Source organism: Pinus tabuliformis, chromosome Q (genome assembly GCF_031772625.1).
Source record: "Pinus tabuliformis cultivar Carrire ecotype Pingquan chromosome Q, CPIR1, whole genome shotgun sequence".
NCBI classification, from domain to species: Eukaryota; Viridiplantae; Streptophyta; class Pinopsida; order Pinales; family Pinaceae; genus Pinus; species Pinus tabuliformis.
Window position 1 is genome coordinate 657181776 of NC_142296.1, and position 9183 is coordinate 657190958.

A 9183-nucleotide genomic window follows, 5' to 3' on the forward strand; every position below is an offset into this window, starting at 1 on the left:
GTGGAATTGGGTAGGTTTAGTAGATCTTGAATTATTTTTTGTTTTTCATACTTTTGGGAGAGGACCACACCCTCTTCTTGTAACACAGTGCAGACTTATCTGCACTTTTGCTTTACACACAGAGCGGTACCGCACCTAGGTAAACTGGGGACCTGCGGACCCTGTCAAAATTTTGAAAAACTTGAAATTTTCTCTTTCAGTCAGCTTAGGATTTGCTTATGTGTTTTAAGCCTCTGCCCAGATTTGCATATATCCTGTTACGAACTTTTCTTAGGTTAATTCCATTGGCATTAGGATTTTAGGTGAAATTCCTAGAAGTTTTGTGTGCCAGGCTTGATTTTTGTTCTGGTCTTGTAGTAACTCAGAGCTTAGAAGCCTTAGAAACCTCAGATCACCTTGGTTTTTGCTGGAATTCTTATAAGTTTGACCATTTTGTAAAATTTGCCTTTGTTGGGGGATCCATCTTGTTTTTCTCTTTGCGAAACTTCGAAAGAACTTGTGTTGAAAGTTTTGGATTTCATTTTTAGAAAAGAAAACAAAAGTTGGTTGTTTTTTGACTGATTTGTGATTCTGGAAAAATTAGTCCTTAGTTTGCTTATAACTAAGTAAAACATCCTTGAAAAGAAATCTTGTAAGCTTTTACTTCAAATGGTTTTTTTTTTTTAGAGTTTATAGATCTCAAGATTAGATTTTTCAATAGTTTTGAGTGTTTTATAAAATTTTAAAAAAAATCTCTTTTGAAAAAGTTTGTTTTTGTAGCAAGGTTAATTTTAGGGGCGAATAATCGCCCAAAGGCGAAATTTAAGGCTTTTTATATTTTAATGGGGCGAATTTTTAATTAAAATAATAAATTTTTTTTTATATAATTAGCCCATATTTTATTTAAAAATTAATTTATTTTTTTATTTTAGCCCAGGGCGGATAAACTAACCGAATCGTATTTGATCAAAATCGCCCCATTTTGATATTTGCGGAATCGTATTTGATCAAAATCGCCCCCATTTTCATTTACAGTTTGGGTTTTCTGGTTTGGGAGTGGTTTGTGAGGGTCTATTTGGTCCCGGGAGTGGTTTGTGAGGGTCGATTTGGTCATGGGATGTTAGATTTATTTTGAAATGGAGGGCGGAGCGAGGGCGGAGCGAGGGCGGCTCCCTGTTTTTGATGGATTCAGCCCGCTGTTTTGGTGTATATGGCTCCCTGGGTCCCTGTATAAAAATGGTTTTGAAATAGGTTTTTTCATCCTAGTTCACAAATCTAGCAGCAGCAGTTTCGGTGGGATATTCTTGCATTTTCAGATTTCAATCCGCTTATTCTTCTCTGGTTTCGGTATCCATTGTTTCTTGGATTTGAACGGCTCATGCCACTGCAGCAGCAACAACAACAGTCGGTACTTGACCGAATTGTTGGCTGAGCGCGAGAAATTAGGCCCCTTTATGCAGGTCCTGCCCATCTGTAGCCGGCTTTTGAACCAGGGTAAGTTGGCTTCATATGTCTTGTTTTTACAGATTATCAGTTGTTCTGGAAGGCCAAATTAGGTGGATTCATGCCTCTGCAGTTGGAACAGGGGTGATAATCACTTTGCCAGTGAACGTTGAATGCTTCCGTTGGTTTGGAAGCAAATATAACCGTGGCTCCAAATTGTTCTCACAAACCCAGAAACACAGACTGCTAAAAAATATTAGATTTGTGTTGTCTAAAATGTGGCGCAGTAGTTATTTTTATTGGCAAAAGATAGGGTTGTAGGGCCCTTAAGTATATGGGAAACATACAGCATCTGGACTTATGGAAACATGGAGCCTAGATCTTCCAATAGGTGGATCTGGGAAAAAATAGAAGAATTCTTGATTTCCCTTCCCAAGCAAAAAGTGCGAATGGCTGTTAATAGCCCCTTGCTATTCCAAACATCATTTTATTTGCTTTACTGAATGGTCTGATTTATATTCCAACCTTTCTTTTTCACTACATGCTCCTTTTTCCAACCAAGATCATGTTACTCCACAGCGTTTAGTCGATGCAAATCATATATATATGGCATTTATTTCATGTATATTGGCAGTTGAACTTTTGCCAATATTTCTACGACAGTTATTATTGTTGATCAGATCTTGATTTAGGCCTAAGCGTATCAGATCTTGCTGATCAGATCTTGTATACATTTAAAAAAGAATACAAACCAGTTACCTAATAGTTCCTTAACCTCTGAGGTCTCAATATCTCAGTTCTTCCTAGCTTTACACTTGGTTGGTACTTCTTTAATATGCTCCAATCCTGTATTCCGTTCTCAATCTCTTTCTCTCCTCACTTTTGGTATATTGCTGACAGTTATTATTGCTGAAAAGTTTTCGAGGCAAGAAATCTGTTGTATTAATATTGTCTGATTTGTAATAGAGAAACTGCTATGAGGTGCTTTGGACTACTTGGGAATGAATTTTTGTCTCAAATGTCAATAGTCTGTACTATGGTAGACAATAAGATGATTTCTTTTCTCAGGGATTGCAATTGCTTTCCGGAAGATGGGGTATACCTGTTCATGGTACTTCTTTCGACATCAAGTTGATAAACTTCCCTTAGACTTGAGTTTTGTTTGGTTCTTGTTCATTGGGTGATGATAAAAAATGTAATATTCATTTGTATTTGTTGATTTTATACTCATGGAACTTGTTTCTTATTGTACTCAGTTCTTTTGATGCAAGAAAGAACAACAGACTAGTTTGAGCTTGAGGTACTTGAAGCGGCAACAGCTCTCTTCTCAAGCGGTATGTGTTCTAGTTCTCAAGTGTAATATGAGTAAATTTAGAATGTATTGCCGTTTGACAATACTTGTAAGCACTTTGAAGCAAATGTGGCCTGAATGCTGTTTGAAACTGGAGATACTGATGACCTCAATGATGTGAAAAGTTGGAGATACCGTATGGCCTCAATGGTGTTTGTAATCAAAATCTGGATTGAACACAGTGTTTGTATAGACTGTTGTATAGACTGTAGTCTAATTATGTATAGACTGTTGGTCTTAAGAGCATGCGATCATTGATCAAGCCATCATGACCCATGGCAGCTTTGAAGGGATAAAAGGAAGACGTGTTGAAGCCAATGCTGCCATTGGAGTTTGATTCTTGAATATCATGGAGATTAAGAAGAATTATGTTCCATGCTCAAGGTTAATTACATTAACGTTTTATGTGCTTACTCTACAAATGAATTTGAACAAGTTTTTCATGGAAACCTTTCGAAAAGAGAAAAAAGACCTTGCATTATAGTTTATTGGTGGATTCCTATATTTTCTTGGTTGTTGTTACATGTTGACTATTGGAAGATCTGTTTATATTACTGAGAATCTTTCACCTGAAAATGGAGCAGTAAAGGACATATTAACTGTTATACGCTTTTGATTTTTCTGCCTTTGAGAACCTTGTGAGTTGTATGTCATTGAAGGGTGACTTGGTTTGAATAGTTAGCTTTGGAGAGCAGTTAGAGGAAGAAATAACTCAAACCCAAACTCAACAATGGAATTTTTATCAATGTGTCCATTCCAATAGATTATTATTCTAAACCTGGATGATGTGGCAACAATAATTATATATTTTTTGGAATGTACCTCAGTGAATGATCACCTTTTGTAATATTTTAAGTGCCGCTACATAGAGATGTTATTTCTATGCTTAATTAATTGCATTGATGTGCCATAGAGCAATGCAATGCATCTGGATACTTGAAGTCTTGGAATTGCAGAGCAGCATTTGCTTGATTCCTTGGTAGCTGTTTGAAGATCCTAACCAAACTGATGTTTCTTTCAGAATTGTGGTTCTTTGTCATAGTAGTATAGTACGCTGTTCCTGAGATTACCTTTGGTTCTGTTCTGAGATCTGTAGAGAATTGTTGAGCAAGGGGGAGGATAGCTTCATCTTAAAGCATCCCTCTACCCAACGTTAAGCTTGATGGGAAGAATTATCCTATCTTCAAGTGAAGGGTGCTAAACATATAATTGAAGAATTGATTGTTAAGACTTGTGGAGGGTAAGAAGACAAATTGCACTGTTGCTAAAGAATTAGTAAAGCTATAAGACAAATTGCACTGTTATATAGAGTGTCTATACAACAGTCTATATATTACAACTAAGTACAATGAGTCTCTCTTTGTGGTTAATTGTACTATACCTTGGGTGCCAACATTCATAATTCTTGTTGTTGAACCAAGCTCTCCAGTTGCAGCAATAAGCTCGACACCTTTGTCTTATTGATTGCATTCTTTGAACAATGTTACTCAAGCCAATCCTTAAACCTTGGATTGATCAACCGATCTCTAAAGAACATTGCATCATGATGTTGTTCATCCCCTCTTCTACAATTTCTCTCTTATAGATGCATTCTTTGATTGTTCAAGGCCTCCTCCTTAATGACATTTGAGGGATAATTTTGCCTCCTTCCTTGTCTTAACATAAACTTGGTTTTGTTATCCATCTTTCACATGGCTGCTAGGATCCATGGTCACTTCTGAAAATTGCTTGCAAGGTTATCTTGGCTTCATTATGCATTGTTTTTTCCTTTTGGAAACTCATCCTTCCTTGAGGATTGTCTAGCATCTACTACCTCAATTTGGATTTCTTGGATCAATTTAGTGCTCTCGTTCTCCTTTTGGACCAGTTGTCCATTCTCCTCACATGCAAAGCATGCATTCACATAAAATTCACCAATTTTAAAAATAAAAGGTTACCTGGCCTCTTCTGATGCCTCCAACATCAAATTTTGTCTTCCTTCCATGCTTTAGGAAGGTACTCCTTCTCTTTCTTCTATTCTTATGACAACTATGAATGATTGTCCCTCTTGAAAATCCTTATCATCTGCATCTATACACATAGCATCAGTATCATAATCACCAAGCTCTTTAGCCCCATATGGTATATATGTTACGAGCACTTCTAGCTAACCTCCCATGAGACTTTCATTTATTGTCTCATCGACATCCTCTTTGTGTAGCTCCCTCTACTGTTATGATGCTTTTTCCACCATATCTTCTATCAACAAATCCATATGTTGATTTGAACTCTTTATGCAGTCCATGAGACTCTCTGATAGTCTCTCTTCAACATCTTCCTCATCATCAAGGACTATTCCCTGCTCTGGTTCAAAATAGTGAACTAATTCAACTTTAGGCTCAACAGGTGCTTCATCTTCCTCCCTAGCTTTCTAGCTTTAGGGGTCTTCCTCTTAAAATCTTTTTTCTGACAAGTAATTTGGCCTTCTTCCTTAGGTCCCATCTCTACCTTTGGTATTCTCTTTCAAGCCTCATTTTGACTATGTTGAATCTCTCCTCAACTCATAAATCTCCTTTTCAATTTCTTCTTTACTCATGCCATTTTCCTTGGCATGCTTCTCCCTTTTGTTATGGCATCCATGAGAACTGGTTAGTAGTGGGTAGTTCTTAACCAAAAGGTTCCCAAAAGGGCGACTTCGGGACTGATTACAAAGAAAGGAGAATCAGTACCTGGATGGCCCCTCTTACGTGGAGCCGATTCACTGACCAAGCTTCCTACTCCACAGTCTACATCAAAACAAACATCTGTAGTTGAATGGGCACTACAGTTGCCAAATAGGCTTACACAGGCAACTGGAGAGCTTCATTTGAAAGGACAGATTATGCAGAAGGTTTGCAACTATGAACATGAAGCTCGGTCTTCAAATGAGGTAGCACCAATTGAAGCATTCTCTAAAGAAGAAGGGTTTCCTTACAGTGAGCAGAATGATTCTGATCGAGAAGAAAATTGTTTGGCAAGGAGATTAGAGTTCCTTTGTCGAAGTAAAACCTGCAGGCATTTTACATATCAGGAGTTGCAATCTGCTACTTCTGGTTTTTCAACAGGTTGCATTTGTAGTTTTCCTCATGGAGTTTTTCATTTCTGTGCTTCTGTTTTGAATGGGAAATTTCCCTTGAAATGTATATTAACCTTGTGAACTCAATTCAATTATGTAACATCCTTATTCTTGCAGGGAATTTTATAGGAAGAGGAGGCTGCAGTAAGGTGTACAGAGGATTTCTTCCTGATGGACAATCGGTGGCAGTGAAAATCTTGAATTCATCATCCAAAACAGAGCAAGAGCTTCTTTCTGAAGTTGAGATTCTTACTCTATTGAAGCACAACCATGTCATTACACTTATCGGTTACTGTGCAGAAGGCCTTAACCGCCTTCTGGTGTATAATTTTGTATCCAGAGGAAACCTTGAAGAGAATCTCCATGGTATATACTCAATAGTATTGCATTTTAAGAATCATGAAATCGTGTAGAAATATTAAGCAGTAGTACGTTTTAAGCATCATAGTGTTATGTATTGTATGGCAGGGTCTTTCATTTTCTCTTTTCTGAGATTTGATTATAGTCCTAGCTATTGACTATGTATATATTTTTCAGGAGGATAGGAAAAGCCAATACTTCCTTGGAAAGTGCGATTAAAAGTGGCTGTAGGAGTTGCTGAAGCATTAGATTACTTGCATAATGGCTTTTCTCAATCTGTCATTCATGGAGATGTAAAGTCTTCCAATATCTTGCTTTCTGAAGAGTTTGAACCACAGGTATAAATCTTTTTACTGCAAGAAGAATCAAGACTAAATTGCACAATTCAGTATTTGAAGAGATCTTAGTGATCTAGACTTGTAAACTGAAACTTGGAATTCTGCACTAATGAAAAATTTCAACAGAATTAATGTGCGTGTTATTATAATAGTTGTCAGATTTTGGGCTAGCAAGGTGGGCACCAACATCTTCATATATCACTTGCAGCGATGTTTTAGGAACATTTGGGTATGTAAGCATCTTCCCAGTTTCGATTGGCCATTTTCAGATTAAAGCTATCCAATTTGTAAATTCACTAATTGTGATTGTAGTTTGACAGGTATCTTGCTCCAGAATACTTTGTTTATGGAAAGGTTAATGAAAAGACGGATGTGTATGCATTTGGTGTGGTCCTTCTTGAGCTAATAACTGGAAGGAAGCCAATTGATACAGCAAGTCCCAAGGGTCAAGAAAGCCTGATTATGTGGGTAAGTCCTGGTTTTTACAGTTGACTCTCTTCTTCATGTTTATTTATATTGATTATCCTTATTAGGGGCTCATGTTTAACCTTCTGTAAATGTTGAAACCAGGCAAGACCACTCTTACAGGATGGGAATATGGAAAGTCTTGCTGACAAATGTTTGCAAAATGTTTATGATACAAATGAAATGCATAGAATGATGCTTGCTGCTACACTTTGTCTAAGGGAAACATCTCATTACCGTCCTTGCATGAGCCGAGTAATTTATCTTCCTCTATTCATTTCTATATGCTTCAGGGGCTTGTTTTTACTACCTCGTGTGTTTTTTGAGGGTATTATTTACCTGCAAAAATTACTTTAGGGTGCAATTTCTCTTACATTTTCTTTTAGCTATAAAACACTCTATGTTAACCACATCTGTTCATCTCTGCTTACTCTTTAATACCAAGATATGATTAATGGCAGATTTTAAAACTACTACAAGGAGAAGATGAGAGGACTGACTGGGCGTGGTGCCAGAATACAATGATCAAGGATATGGATACTTCAGATGAGGATGACATTGTAGAAAATCAGGGGGGGCATGATATACAAACCCATCGCACCCTTGCCATGCTTGGGGTGGATGATGATACGGTATCACTTAGTAGCACAGATCATAGTGTGGGCATTTTGCCAACAAACAATTCTTTGGAAGATTACGGACTGCGCCGATGTAGCAATTCATCAAGCTTTTAATTCAAGATTAAAAGAAGTGAGTTTTGTTGCCAGCAATACATTTGTTTATGGTTGCTTTATAAGTTTCCCATGGCCACAGTGGTTTCATATTCTTATATGGCCAGGAATGTGACGTATTATGCTAGACCTCAAAGAATAGCTAAGGATTGTATGAAAACTAGGGGATTGAACAATAACATTGACTTCGTTAAAGCATTCCTTGAAGTTAGAAGCAAGCTCATGGGCAGAAAGGAAGATCAAGATGTCAGTACTCCATTATCTTGGCTGCAGATCTGAGCAATGTTTGACTAGTTGGCATCTTTTGTTCGCATGCTGATTTTTTCAGTGTCGTGTCCACATTTCTACTTTTTACTGTCAATCTCATGTAAATAGTGAAAATGGATCTACGGTGTTCATTACACTGCTCTGGGTAGACAAGTACCAAGAAGAGTAGCTTTTTGGTAATGCTACTATATTGTCAATTCAGAAGTGGTGGAGAGAACCGTAGAAAGAACTACCCACTACTAACCAGTTCTCATGGATGCCAGGTTGATTGATCAAATGGATCAAATGTGCTGAAGCTTGAGATCCTTCTTTGATGCGCCATAAGGGCCATGCCTGATGCGTTTTTGGTCTAACAAAAGGACCAAGGGTTCAAATAGTTAATGGTTAGCATTCACCAACTATTAAAACAGAGTAGCCATGTCTAATTTTCAAATTTCAATTATAACACTAGCAATTTTTATTGCATAATATCAGGAATGAACAGATGCAGGGTTTTCAAGATTCAGGTTGAATATCACAGAAGACAATGCAAAGGTGTACCGGTGAATACTATGGTATTAATGAGAATCAAAAGTTAAAAGCTACACAGTAGAATGCATTTATTCATCTTCAAGGATATCACAGCACACACCACACTGCATTTTCACTTTTCATCCATAGAAATGTTTCCATCGATGGAAGGATTTATGGTTAACAATAGCAATAACTAAAGACCTTGTCACCATACTAATGTGCATATTCATCACTTATTGTAAAGGACTGAACCTAATTCCTTTTTATTTAATTACCAAGCCATAATCATGACAATATCCACAAAATTCAATAAGAATGGTTTAGGTTGTGTAAAATTCCACCACTATATGTTCGTGGGTCATATTCCTTCCATGGTACCATTTTGCTACATAATAACATGAAGAGACAGGTACCATTCTGCTGACTTAACAACATACTAATCTCATCACTAAAAGAATAATAATTGTAAGAATCTAACAGATTTTGCAAATATATGAGCTCAACTTATAATTATATAGTATTTATATTTTGGCAATTTTTTATTGCCATGAAACGCTGCTTCTCGAGTTCAGGTAATTGCAAAGCTGTTCTATAACATTACACCTTAAAAAATTCAGCCTTCAAATCCAAAACATTAAAACT

At 37.0% G+C, this 9183-nt stretch overlaps 1 pseudogene; it reads left to right on the top strand.

Moving 5' to 3' along the window:
- Positions 1-8183, top strand: part of LOC149221236 (protein kinase STUNTED-like) — a 74303-nt pseudogene extending 66120 nt beyond the window's left edge.
- Positions 8184-9183: the final 1000 nt, after the last annotated feature.